The sequence below is a fragment of the Sinocyclocheilus rhinocerous genome, unplaced genomic scaffold (genome assembly GCF_001515625.1).
Source record: "Sinocyclocheilus rhinocerous isolate Xijiao unplaced genomic scaffold, SAMN03320098_v1.1 scaffold287, whole genome shotgun sequence".
In the NCBI taxonomy this organism is placed as follows: Eukaryota; Metazoa; Chordata; class Actinopteri; order Cypriniformes; family Cyprinidae; genus Sinocyclocheilus; species Sinocyclocheilus rhinocerous.
Window position 1 is genome coordinate 1,558,082 of NW_015633524.1, and position 15,107 is coordinate 1,573,188.

General features: G+C 37.9%; 1 protein-coding gene across 1 annotated transcript in view; it reads right to left on the minus strand.

Annotated features, from left to right (window-relative positions):
* The window catches only part of LOC107744122 (guanine nucleotide-binding protein G(z) subunit alpha-like), a 53,661-nt gene extending 46,685 nt beyond the window's left edge, over nucleotides 1-6,976 (minus strand). The window contains exon 1 of the mRNA XM_016557626.1: nucleotides 6,635-6,976. The gene's annotated coding sequence lies outside the window, so the exon portion shown is untranslated. The remainder of the gene's footprint in view (nucleotides 1-6,634) is intronic.
* Between the last annotated feature and the right edge of the window lie 8,131 nt (nucleotides 6,977-15,107).

Consider the following 15,107-nt stretch of genomic DNA (forward strand, 5'->3'; position numbering starts at 1 on the left):
TATATATATATAATTTTTTTCCCAAATTATTTTTGTGAAGTTATATGGACAATGCTATTCACATTTATTCAATACAACTATATTCTTACTACGCAAAAATAATTAGCAAAAAATGAATAAATAAATTATATATATGTAAATAAAATATGTATATAAATAATACATTTAAATATATCATAAAATTTATAAAATTATTTTGTGAAGATTTACGGAAATGATCATGCATAATTAAGCATAATATATATATTTTTTAAAATCTGTAATATCAACCAATAAATACAGTACAAATATACTGTATATCCCTAGTCATTTTCTCATGAAAAAAATATTAGGAAGAAGCTAATATTCAAATATTTTCATGTGGTTTGTGATTTGTTTCCTATTGGGTGTGATGGCAATACTTTATATTAGAGTTTCTCAGTTCATTCCTACAAATGGCATAATCTCTAACAGTTTAATCTGTATGAAAATACCTCTCAGTTCATCAAACTCTGACTGATACATTCAAATCTGCTTTATGTCATTATTGAAGTTGGTTGAGGTTCACGCAAGCAGAAAATGTGATTAAATGACCACATGTGTATATAAATAGCGAATGAGCCAGTCGATATGCTGGATTTTATAACCAAATATGTCATTATGATGCATTGTGGTATTATGGGATTTTTTGTTTTTATTCCAGGTATTGTTAAAGCTCCTAAAACCACTTCCCATGGTGACATGTGTGCACAAAAAGATGCAAACGCCTCTGAGTCCCTCTCTCGTACCTGCTGACCTAGATAAGAGTATGTGCCTCCTCTTCCTGCCAAGCGCTATTTCCGAGTGATAGAGCCAGACGTCGAATGCAGCCATGCTTGACCAATGAATGCCAACTCATTCACCTTTACACCTGTTTCAAAACATGATGCGCCTATCATTTGCAAATGAGTTTCCATTCTTCTGGTTAATTCTGTTGATGTTTAAACACTTTCACCTATCCCAGTTTAATATGTAGAGACGACTGAAAATAAGCCATTCGTAGGTTGATCTCTGAAAAAGGTCAAGACTGGCTCTGTCTCTTTTTTCCCCAACCAGCTCAATGTGTCAACACTGGCTCAACCAATGGAGTGAGTCTGGGGGCGGGACCATCTGTTTGTCCAACCAGTGGCAGAAGGGGGAGTGTTTAGGAAACCTGTTAGAAATTATCATTATTTTTGCAGTTCTATTGGATATAGTGAAACAAAAATTCTTCAAGAAAATTATGTATACTTAATCAATGTATATTATTATTATTATACACTAAATAATATGGGTATTTAACAAATAACATTGTTGTATAGTTAAAAAAGTATAATTTTGAATTACATTGTTTCACTCATTTAAAGGTCCCATATTGTCAAAACTGAAATTTCCTGGCTTTTTTCAGGATAACTGAGGTCTAGGGGCTATTTAACTACCATATAAGTTTCAAAACAGTCAGCCCACAGTAAAATGCACACAGCCTGCATAAAGTAGCTGTGATTTTTCACGAACCGTTGTGACTTCCGTAAAAAGTTGACGTCAGAACGACACAGTCACCGCCTTCAGTCACCACCCCGAGCACCGCCCACCGTCCCACTCTCCTTTAGCCAAACCCCCAGACAACATCGCGTCCATGCCATTGCTGAGCAACAACAACACGGAAACATGTCGAAAAGGTTAACTTTAACCACGAAACCAGATCGGCCGACCTGTAACGTTACACTCTCACTCAAAGGATGGACGATCTGGAACACAACAGGCCAATCAGAGGAGAGGCTCATGAATATTAATTAGACAGGCCAAAATCCACCTGTTCTCAGCAGAGCTCCTGAGAGAGGAGCTGTAAAAATATATTGAGATGGTTTTTGGTACTTATATCTCAAATATATATTCTTAAGGACATCAAGACTTAAAATAAAAATCCAGAAAGGTGTCAAATATGTGACCTTTAACATAAATAGTCCTGCACTGTGACAAATACATTCTGATTTAAACAGTTTTTCACTTAATGAGGGATAAAACTAAAACGTCTATAAATTGTATAATAATGAAGAAAAAAAATCATTTAATAAAATTAATAAAAATATTTTTATATAAAATATATAGCATGTTACACTGCTCTCACACTGTTTGAAATGTGAGGGAAAAAAACTATTACAAGAGTACAAACAGATATACAATAAGTTATCATTAGGTTTAAGCATTACAACATTAACTAAAAATTATCAATATATTTGTTTTTTAAAGTTTTATTTTTAAGTATTTATTTACCTTTGTCAGCGTTAGCTATAAAAAACAACTGTTCATTGCTAGTTCATGTTATCTGAGGTCAGTTAAATAATATTAACAGATACAACTTTGGATTTTAATAATGTATTAGTAAATGTTATAATTAACGTTAATATTCTTATCTATAAGAATAAAGCAGTGTATGTCCTATATCTACTGCACATTAAGTCCAATAGACTATTGTTTCCATAGCCAAAATAGTCATTTCATTTCAGTTCTCGAACTTACTTCCTTCTGTACACCTCAACACAGTATTATGAAACCATTCTGTTAAATGCAAAACTGCTGTGAAACAAACTGCTGAGAACAACGACTGTACACAAAAGCCAATGCTGAGTCGACCCATCAGGAGAAATGTGATCTTGACTACAGAATTAACAGTCGGATCCATTTCATTCTGCTGATGTCATGACAACAGTGCTTTTATGCCAAATCACTTAGCTTTGTAAATGAACACGCATACAGGTGCAATAAGCAAACATGTAAAGGTGATACAGACACAAACTCGGCATGAATGGGAAGGTGGTGTTAGTGAAAATGCCAAAGTCTTTTGACTTGTGAGTTAAGTAACCAGCCAGAACATAGTTTTGCGCAAACACAATTGACATTTTCGTTGAAAAATGTAAACATCTAGTATACATAAATAGTTGTATGTGAAAAAATGTAAAAAAAAATAATAATTCATACAGTCTCAATACATTGTTTATCATGTATGATAAAGAAGCTAAGGCTTGTTCAGAAGGGAAATGACATTGCTCAATATTCAGATAGGAATATATTTCTTAAAAATGGCCTGTTTGTTTAGTTCACAGTAACCTGCCTGTTCCACTAATGGCAACACTACGGGCAACATTCAATAGCAACTTTTCTCCCAGACCATTTGAGCTGATTTTACTTTAAATCTAACACATCTTTAAACCTTAACAGACTTGGATGTGACCTATATCATATAGAATTCCACAGTGCTTCTTACAAATGAACCACTTGGATATAGCTAATGACTTGTTTCAATTCAACAAAGGGCCTCTCTCACATGTGTTTCCATAAAACAAGGGCCTGGTCACCTCCTGACCCCAAACTTGTCAGAGTGTTGGATTTTCCATGCTCTCACTGAGAAAAGCCCTTTTTAGTTGACTTCACCGAATACTCCAATTCCAGCCAATCTGTGTCAGAAGACAATTCTTGCACAATATGAACGCTGCATTTTTTCAATATGATATCACTTAAAGAGAAACTCCAGCTGAAACGAGAGATTACTATTTGTCATATGTGAGATTGCAATGATCAATCGTTCCAAACCTGTTTGAGTTTATTCCATGGAACACAAAAGGAAACATTTGAAATAATGTACTAGTTCCTGAAATTACAATAAATGGGGACTGGAACCTCAGAAAGGCATGAAAGTTCAATTAAAGTGGTCAGTTTGATTTGTTATCTGAAGCCTTTACAGCTTTGAAGTAGCACTGATGAATGAGGACTCTGTTGAGTCAGATTGTTTTATGAATCAATTAATCCTAAAAACCGGTTTGAATGATTCAGTCCCCTTTCATTGTAAGTGGATTTAAAATAGCGACCAGAACAATCATTCGTTACAAAGAAGAAACATAGTCATATTATAGTCATAATTCTGAAAGTAAAGTTTAAAGTTGTGTTGTCATTTTTGAGCCATTAGTATAATTTTTAGTAGCATCCTTGTAACATGCCACACATCTGAGCTGTAAAAATATCACCATTTCTTTTTAGCACCATTAAAGATCTGACTAATCCACAAACCTTTAAAAATGTCACACATCTGACTGCAAAACAGTCAGGGGCCACAAACAATACACCAGGAATGATTAATAAAACTAATTACTGTTTTAATAAGCAGTACCCTTTAGAAACTATATCCTCAATGGCAGATGTGTGATTTGGTCTGAGCATGAATGAACAGCTGGCTATCAGTGCATGTAAGGTCACCAGCGAGGTGTTTTGCCAAACCCCTACTGTTGTGCCAAAACCCAGTTATGATCATTCAAGCATTCACTCCGAAAGTAGCATGTGTATATTTTGGCATTTCCCTCTCAAGAATGTTCCTATCGTTTTTGAACTTAAAATTTCTTTCTCCTCATTATTTTCCTGCATCCCGTTCTAGCATACTCTTACTAACATGGACAGGATTTTTAGTCTCCATTAGACTCATGTAGGACCCCACAAACTAAAGACTCTTAGTCTGAATTCAACATATCTTCAGTGACCGAAACATACTAAATAATAAATGTAACGACTTTCTTTTGTAAAATATAAATTAAGATCAAATCTGTATGCATGCATGCTTTGCAATCATAGCAGCAAGCTCAGGTATTTTTAAAACATGACCCAAATGAACAATCTGACGTTCAGTGGTTTAGACGGCTTTGTTTATGGCACGATTTCGGTTCACCGTTGATGATGAGCTACCTGGAAAACAAAGTCTAGCGAGTTAAGCTGTGAAGTTTATTTTTAACCATCATCATTCGAGTCTAAGCTTCCATTGTGATCATTTTGTTGTTGACGTTTATAGTGTTTGAATATCACTGACACTGATGCCTGTGTTTTGACGTCCATGATTATCCTTGCGTTGTTATAAGCAAATGAGCAGCAGTATCAAAATGACAGTAAGCCTCCCATAACGGCCATCATATCAGACGATAACACAGGATGTACAAATATTAACTGGTACTTAGCTGATGTTGCACAATCATCCTGCAGTTTGGTCAGTTTGTGGGTTGTAGGGGGGTGGAGCGCTGGCGGTATCTGCTCATCTTTGCATAGTCTGTTTTCCTGTCTTTGTGAGTACTAAAACATCTTTACTGTATTAGCACTCTATTGAGCAACACAGGTGCCACTGTGCTATAATGAAGTGAACTTAGCTAGCATAACTTATTAAAGTATCAACTTTGTCTCAGATGCTTCTCCTAAAATTCCTCTGGAAAAACAAAAATACACTCTTAAAATTAATGGTTCTTTACTGGCATCTGTGGTTCCATGGAACCTTACCATTGCATAAAGGTTCTTTAGAATGGAAAAATTTTCTTTGAATAAAATGTTCTAATACTAAGAAAAAAATATTTTAGGAACTGTTCACTGAAAGGTTCTTTGGGGAACCCAAAATGGTTCTTGTATGGAATCGGTGTAACATTTCCCTGTTTTAAGAGTGTAGACAAATGTGACTATTGTTAAGGTAGAGTAAGTGTAAAAGCAATAATATCAATGTGGACGCTGTATCTCAATTTAATTGGTATTAGAAGACGAGACGCTGCTGAGAAACTCGATAGGGTATAAGCGCAGGATTATCGGAGTCTTTAACTCTAGAGAAGCAAACTCTCTTTACTCAAGAGAGGCAATTTGTTTTCCCTTTAATCTCTTTGCCATCTAGGAGAAACAATTGAGACTTTAATGAGATTTAATTTGTAATGGGTCAGTGGGCCTTCCTGTGCATCCATTCCTTGTGGGGGGTTCACGCAGGATATATTTTATCTTTCTCTCTCCTTTCATTCTGTGTACCGCATCAACCTCCGCCCCTCTGCCCCTACTATCTCTCCACCATTATACCCCCCACTCCAGCCACCTAAACCCCTCCCTGTGCAGGTTCCCTCGCACACATGCATGCACAACCCTGTCACCAGGCTATGCCGCCCTCGTTGCCCTAATAACAATCCTAGGAATTTTAGTTAGGGCAAAAATGCTTCAAATGACACATACTGGGGAAGGGAAAGGAAGGGGGCCTGCCTTCGGGAGGACCACAAACTCTGCTCTTGCACACACATCGATGCGATCGATAGGGAGCGAATGTGTCGTTGGTTAACGTGGAGCAGTGGGAGTGAAAGATCACCAGGAGTATGGCCGAAAGGAGAATATCGACATGGGGCTTGCCAGCAGAAACAGCAGCCCTGTCTCTCCATGGGGTGTGCACCTTATTCAGCTCCTTCTATATTCACCAGCCAGCAGAGCATGGCATGAACATACTACACCTAGTGTACTGCCCCATTTGAGATTCAATAATATGTGACTGTTTAACATTGCACAAGCCGCATCACTAGGTATGGTATATGGGCAAGTCATCAAAGATGTTTAGTCCTCAATCATGCACTCGTTAGCCAAATCAGGGCTCAGGAGAGCTGCTTTAGCATCATCCCTGAGCATCACCTCACCGAGATGGAGAAAAAAAATACCATTCTGCTACCTGAGGTGCTAAACACGCTCATGTTCACCTTCCCAAGCCAAAAACAAACCCAAGGACGCTAACGGAGAAGCTACCCTTGGTGTAACAACAGGAATAAGGGTGTGTGGAAAGAAGACTGAAAAAAGGAAAAGGCTTCCTCACCGTTTCACCGCTTGCCGTCCATTCACCAGCAACACTGCAGACAAACATTCGCTTGGGAGGCAGAGGGAGCACGCGATCCGTCCCCTTAGTCCTGAATCGCCAACATCCTCAGATCCGCCTGATTCTCCTCTCACACATGCACTCATTCACTGGCACTCTTTCGTTGTGTCGTGCTCTCCCCTCCTCTTATAATTGTCGGTGTGCTATTTCCCCTCTTGTTAGCTCCAAGGCAGTTAAGAGACACTGCAGCGATGGGGGAGGAGGGTGTGTGTATGTGTGTGCGCGCATGTATGTGTGCTTGTTTTCAAGTGTGTTCGTGAGTGAGGGAGTATGAGAGCAACGGAGGGAGGAGTCAGCGGGGATAGAAGAGAAGAGAGGGGAAAACAGCTAGTAGGCTTAAATCCTGAGGTAAAAGAGAAAGCAGAATGGGGTGCTGAGAGACCTCTGGAGGAGAAAATACAAGGTGTATATCGCAAAGAATGACGGGTATGAATAGAGAATAAGGAGGGTTATCTGTGTGATTGCAAGATATGGCAGATGTTCTGCAACTCTGCTGATTCGCTCAGCCAGCTGCAAGAGTCAGTCCACAGCAGGGTTGGTTGCGATTTCATTGATGGCTGAAAGAGCTTGCAGGAAAACGATACAGAACGAGAGATAGAGGGAGTTGAAGGGGAGGGAGGAGATGACGGCAAGGGACCAGGAGGGGGTTGGATATGTTGCTTCTGTGCCAACTGTTTCTGTGACAGAAGGACCACTTCCTCTGCAGCCATTGGTCCCCTGCTTGTACGGATAGATGTGCTGACAAATAAAATATCCAGCAGTGGCGTTGGAGCATGCTCCCCTCCCACCCCTCACCTCCCGCCCTTTGTCGAGGCAACAAGATTCTGCCTCACCCAAGGCAGCGGAGGACCCCATCCAGTGCGTTTGCGCCTTGCATCCCAAACAGCACTTCACAAATACTAACGTCTACATGTTTTGTTGCACTAGACATTCAGGAAGGGGGTGGGGCAGTAAGGTGCAACCCATTCTTGTCTTTTTAAGTACATTTAGGCATTGTACGTTTTTGGGAAATTTCGGTAGTCTAAAGATTTCCCTTGCCGTAAGGAGAAATCAGTTGGCTTAGTGTGACTTAATAGTGACAATTAATTATCTGCCTTCAACATAAATCTTAGGCTGATGATACACAGGGCAACTTTTTGAGCAATTTTGCAATGCAACTTTTTTTGAGCAATGTTGCTTGGGCACTTTCCCATTGAGAATGGGTAACAAATTTCTATCTGAATATTTTAGATTGGTTGTGGGCCCTGTATCTCACCTGGTTGCCCGTTGACGGCAACATTGCTCAAAAAGTTGCCCAGTGTATCATCAGCCTTAGACTCTGACAAAGACTTGTTTTCGTCATATCTTACCAAGCTCACACACTCTCGAAAAAAAGTGCAAAAATTGTACCTTTAGGAGTACAACAGCTTGTCACTGGGGAAGTACTCTTAATGGGTCACCTTTGTACCCCTAAAAGGTTCATTGAAGTACCATATTTCTACTTATTTTTAGGTGCTACCATGCACCTTTTAAGGGTAGATAAGGTATAAGTTTGTCCCTTTAGGCCGGAGTACTGTCCCAGTGACAGACTGTTGTACCCCTAAAGGTAATTTTTGATGACATTATACAGAACAATCTGACAAGTGACAATTGGGTGCACATGTAACTTTTTGTTAAGTCTGTTTTGTAGGTATCTGTGGCAGGGACTGACCTGTGGTCTATGGTCATCTGGGCATCAGTGGATGATTGAGGAACAAACTCTCACACCTTGTCCTATCAGATTGTGCCGCTGCCCTGTTTACGTTACACGACATGGAAAAAAAGACCATTAAGCTGTCATACATATCATTCTATCGCCAGACGACAGCAACGTGATTTCAATGGATAATTCACTACAAGGAAACAGGAAATGAAATATGAAATATCATTGAGACCAATTTGCATAAAAATTTGTAAAAATAAACATACAGTACATAAACCTTTTTTTTTTTTTTTTGCAGTTCTCCTGCCTCCTACCTTTCGTCCTCCCCTGACTACCTAATTTTGGCCAAATTCTAAGGCTTTGCATGTATTCTTTATGCAAAATGCAATCCCAATAAATAAATTAAAAAAATGAAATTGAGAAATATTGATTAAAAATATAGTTAATTTTAAAAGATCAATGTCAATGTGTCAACGCATCAATATCAAAGCTTGAAACATAGAGGTGCAAATAATGGAAATTGCAACGTCTATCAGGTGCAACGTAAACATATAAAGACATCAGTGTTACAAGAAAAAAAGTTACTGAAACATTTAGGATATGTGGTAAACAAGATTTTGGTGGGAATTGGTGGGGAATTTTGAATGCACATGAACATCTCATGATCAACTTGTGTGGGATTAAAATTGCATCTGTGCAACCATAATGATCACACCACAGGGCCTCATAAATTAGCCTAGTGTGAATGGATTTTAAGTGCCCTATGAGGTAGGAATAGGGAGCTGTAATGTTTTTAGTAAGCCAAATACATGTTGTTGTTGTTGGGTATGCTTACTTGCATTCTGGGTGAGATGATGGTACATTTCTATAAACAGCTCTCCTGTGGGAGGAGTGATGTATGTGCAGTCTGTCCATGCAGGCAAAGTGGATGAAAATGAAATGAAATGAAAAATGCTTTGCAAACTATCATGTCACGCAACAGTGTCAGATTGGCCCTTGCATCTCCATGAAATAGCAGGTAACGTGAGTTTATGTATAATTTAAGTGTTTTGAATACAGCATTTCATCTGATCTCACAATGCATAAATATTCATGTGGACCACATTTTCAGATTTTGTTTTCTTCAATCACATATAAATAGAAAATGCATGCCTAATCTGCTCATGCACGCTGGGATGCAGTTCACAATAGCAGTCTTTGCACGGATATTGCTAAAGGTTCAATTCCGATTGGTTCAGCAGTTTATTTAATTAGAGCTATTCAAGACCCGTGTGTTCAGTTGCTTGCACCATGTTTAATAGTTACAAGCTTTCAATGCTTTACAGCCACACAACCCTAATGAACCTGTGGTTGTGCTGTGTGCATGACGGATACAGGGTCGCACTGCAAGGGTTTCAGGGGAAATAGATGTCACAGATGCCAGACATGACCTCAGGCTTATGTGTGTCTTATCAGATCATAGCAAGCAAAGAATGACATTGAAAAATATTACACAAATACGGCATTAGAGGCACTTTTTTAGATATGTTTTACAGATAAACTAGGCAGCGACCACTGTGTAATACCTTCATTTAGGCTAAATTTGCAACCTGTTACTTACAACTCTGTTCTTTTACATAACCCATTTTAATATTTTTATTTGTTTGTTTATATTTATTAATTTATGTATTTATTTTAACTATTTAATTTTGATGTTCATCTAATGCTTGCTGCTAGAATAATATATTTTAAAAAAAATGTATCTGGACATTTTGGTACCAAGGTTGCCAAAATGTGCAAACCTAATATAAAGAGAATAGAAAACAAAACAGCTCTCAAACCAAAAATTTGGTTTGACCTCCTGTTTACAACCAGCATTTTCTGAAGGCTAAGCACCTCCTTTCACTGGTTACACTGGTTTGTAAAAAAAAAAGATTTACTTAATATTTGCAGAAATTCATGCCCTATATTCTATTCAGGCCCTATTCAGCCAAACCATGTGCTGTATTGAGAAACTAATGATCTTTAACAAAGAAAAAATTGCACCATTGAAAAAAGTACACCATCCATGAATGTCATAGAAAACAGGTTGTTTCTGCTCTTACAGTTTCAGTATTGGGGTTTAACACATTTAACCATTATTGTACTAAGCATTTCTGCATTCAGTATGTGATTCCACATAATTATAGCGGTCTCTAGCCCTCTGTTTGTCTGTCTCTCTCATTCTCCATCTTCCCCCTCTCTCTTTCTGTCTGTCTCCGCGCCTCTCTCGCTGCTTCCTGTCTCCCTAATCCGTAATCCTGTGAAAATCAGTCAGGCGAAACAGGGCGGCTTTGATCAGGCTCTTATATCAACGGTGGATTCGGTGTCAGCTCACCCGGATTCCACAGAACCCTGGAGCCCTGGCGCAGGAGCTCCTGACAGCAGCTCATCAACGCCCAGACACCGTCATCCTAAAGGCCTTATGATGCATAACAACTACTGCATTTGGGTCATTTGCCATTGAATTTCTCATTATTATACAGACTAATTTAGGGATATACTGTAATGTTTAAAGACCCCCTAAAATCACTTGACGAGTGAAGATCAAGACCCTTGCTAGTGCCAAATTCATGTTCACGATATACTTATTCACATCATAGGGAATTGCAGAGTAATCTAGGGTCTCTGTGATAAATTGATTTGATTTCAAAGAAAGAAGCTCAATAAACAGCACTTAACTTTTATTTCCAAAAAATCTGGGTTGCAGTGAGGCACTTACAAGAGGAACTGAATGCAACCAAACTGTAACCAATATGTGACCCCGGACCACAAATCTGGTCATAAGGGTCAATTAAAAAAAAATTTTTTTTTTAATTATATATATATATATATATATATATAAGCTTTCCATTGACGGCAGCAAAAAATGCACGTGTAGCTATATGAATACACTGTAATTACGACAGTGAATTCCACTCACTTAACTGTAGGGGGCTCCATATTCGCAAAAATACTCAAAACTACTACATATACGTATCTGCTTTCAGTCCTTTAAAAACTTTCAATGTTTTTTTTTTGTTTGTTTGTTTTTGCTTTTGTGTTTTCCATAGAGAACAAGGATCAGTCAAAATTATTTTTTTGCGGTAATCAAAATTATGAGTTGATTTAGTTAAACTGTTCTTGAACCCAGACTATTCTTTAATATTCATCTGCTGGAGCAGCCAGGTTCTCTGTTTGTGTTTTGCATTGGTCTCAATCCCTTTGTGAGTCTGGTGTTGAGTAGCTTTGCTCACCCAGGGAGTGCAGACTTTCCACTTCCTGCGCAGTGATATCTCACACCCTGACGGGTAACCAGGGTGCCCATTTGACATGGACAGTAACTTTATACTCACAGGACGTGAAGTTAGCAAAGCCAGACATCTTATCTCGTGAGTTAAGCACAGTATTGGGTTTGTTGTGTGTTTAAAAGGGATCTGTTTTATATCTACAGTACAGCGAGGTTTTACCGAGGCACATTTATGGGCCAAATTTTTCCTGTCACAGAGCTGAACTGACCAGAATATTATATAAATAAAAATATATATTCTCAGCACTAACTTCACTTTTCTGAGCCGCTAACTGTTCCCAAGGTGATTTTTAGTGTATCATTTCCCCTCAGTTTCGCACAGGTGTTTTAGTAGAAGTAACAAACTTTTTTGAGAAATTATTTTCTTGCATATATGTTCCTTTTTTTTTTCTTTTTGACAAATGCCTCTTGGTTTTGCAGGTGCATGAGAACTGTAATCAGGTTCTTTGAATCAGTAAGAGTGCATGAGCATAGGTGCGCCCCAGCTGTGCACAGGAAGTATAGCATCTGATAGTCAACCACCTAGATGAGCTTATATCTCCTCCATCTCTTTCTGCTATTTCAGCAACTAATAGCGATACCGTAAACACTGTTTTTTTTCCCATTTAACGCTTAAACCAGATTGAGAGCGAGCGGTGCAAGTGTACTAATGGGTATGGATGTCCAGTGTTGCCTGTTGATTCAGATGAGGTTCATTAGTTCTCGTATTGTCAGCGGGTTATAAAGAAATTCATTATTTAAGTCATGATACAAAAAAAGTGCACTCTCCCTTCCATTTATGACCTAGATAGCATGCCACATAGTAAACACATTACCCTTCTTTTCTTCTTAACCACCTACTCACTTTCAATTTGTCTATAGTGTCTATAGTATTGTTGCACTACAAAGTGCAACAAAAAAAAGTTTTTTTTTTAAAGCTGACATGAATTGAATATTCACTCTATTTTGTCAATGCATATTATAAATCTTATTGTGAATGATTAATCTGTGCATGTTCCCTCAGGCCATCCAATATGTAGATGAGTTTGTTTCTTCATGGAAACAGATTTGGAGAAATTTAGCATTACATCACTGAATGAACCAATGAATCCTCTGCAGTGAACGGGTGCCGTCAGAATACTGAGAGTCTAAACAGCTGATAAAAATCTCATTTTGTTTCTTACTATCACAGCTTTTTAACTTTACAAGACATTCATTGATGGACTGAGTGGAATGGATTACTTGTGGATTAATGTGATGTTTTTTTATCAGCTGTTTGGACTCTCATTCTGACGGCACCCATTCACTGCAGAGGATCCACTGGTGAGCAAGTGATGTAATGCCAAATTTCTCCAAATCTGTTACGATGAAGAAACAAACTCATCTACATCTTGGATGGCCTTAGGAGGAGTACATTTTCGGCTAATTTTAAAATTGGTCAACCACGCCTACCTAAAACGGCTCGTTCTAACACCCCCCCACATGTCTACGTCACGATGTGGGAAGATTTGCATAACGCCGCCCAAATGTTCACGCAAAGAAAGTTTACACTGACTTGAGCTTCTGGACTGAGGAAAAAAGAACAATGGTGTGCCCTTTCCTGTAGTTTTGGCTTTGGAATTAGCAGGAGATTGCCATTGTATCCTCTTATTGACTTATTGACTGAATCACTGATAATTTACCCGATACACAAAATGTTTTCAGGAAAGGACAGCCGTAATTGGTGTACCATCTGTTTAGTATAACCTCTGCTATACAGGCAAAAATAGTGGCCCATAACTAAACCTAAAACAACGGAAGCCAAAAACTTCCTGTGACTCGTGCCCAAAATGTTATTCGAATGAATTAAGTGAATTGTGTTGCAGATGTAATGGCAATAATGTTACTTTTGACCAACAGAACAAATAAACAAAATGACTTAAAATTGTTAATATATAAGAATGAAATTTCAAATAGAGATTCTGTAACCGACTGAATGTAAAAAATAATTTGGGACAAAACCAAACAGCCTTGTACACAGGCAAATAAAGTATGTCTTATAAAAAACAAAACAAAGACAAAGCTAAATCGTGGCATCTTTTGTGTGATCAATAAAAATGTGAAGCTTGCAATTGACCTTCTTATTAAAAATATAACAAACATCAAATTTAACATTACCTATATGCAAATACATAAAATAGTAAAAAAAAAATAATTTTTTATTATAATTCACCCATATGTGTAAAAAAGGGTATATCTGTATAAATATCCATTTTAAAAATAAAATAAAAACCATATTTATAAAATAAACAATAATTTGGCATTATTTACATTGTTTAAGAAATGAGAAAATGATTTAAAGAGGATCACAGACTCAAAGCTATTGACCAAAGCCTGGCCTTTTTCACATTTGTTCTTTTTAAAAGGTTAGTTCACCCAAAAATGAAAATGCTGTCATTAATTACTCACCCTCATGTCGTTGCAAACCCGTGAGACCTTCGTTCATCTTCAGAACACAAATTAAGATCTTTTTGATGAAATCCGAGAGTGGCTCAACTTGTCACACGACCCCTCCTCCTCCGGTTGGTGCGAGCGGTCAGAGTCACCTGTGTGGAGGATGGCCGAAGGATGTGAATCCCTGGAACCCGTTGAAAAAGACGAAGTCTGTCGTATGGGAATTTTTCGGGTAACGTAGACTATGTTCCTTACACAATGATGTTCTGTACAGATGACGTTTTAGCGCAGATCGTTAAATAAATACTTCCAGGTCGTACATAAACTATATATCTGTGTCATCTTCATTTCTCCCTCTTTCACCCCCGATCAAGACAGAGACCCACGCCATTTGTTTCAGCGTTTTAATAAATACTATTTGGCTTGCTACTGAGGCAGATAACATGGCTAATTAACTAGCTAACGTCAACTAGTTTCCTCCCTCATGTTACTTCACAGAGCCGGGAATAGCAGTCTAAAGTATGTACTGTACTTTTCTGCGATTTAGTACAATAATTACATTTAGCTGGTATCACGTCTATATAATAAAATTATATATTTGATTATTGAGCTGCAGGTTTATGCTCACTTAAGTGACTGCACTTAATTAAGAAGAATTAAATTATTTATTTTAATTATTTAGCCTGACATGTTTACTGTTACCAAGCACATTTGACCAATTCCAAACGACATTAATCTTAATAACTACTATTAATCTTGTATTTAATCATTTATAATTGATATCAAAACAGTGACAAAATTTGCATTTAGAAGATATAAGCATTCAAAGTTTGCAGTTCGTCACTTCTTCACGATTTTTTTTGACGTCACATCCTACTTCAGCTTCTCATCGAACTTTCTGTCCAATCAAATGCTCTCTAGAATCCGAAGCGCCCGCCCCCTACACTATAAAATAGACGCTGAAGCCGCGGCTGAAATCGGTCACTTGTACACAGAATTTGAATTTTCTGTAA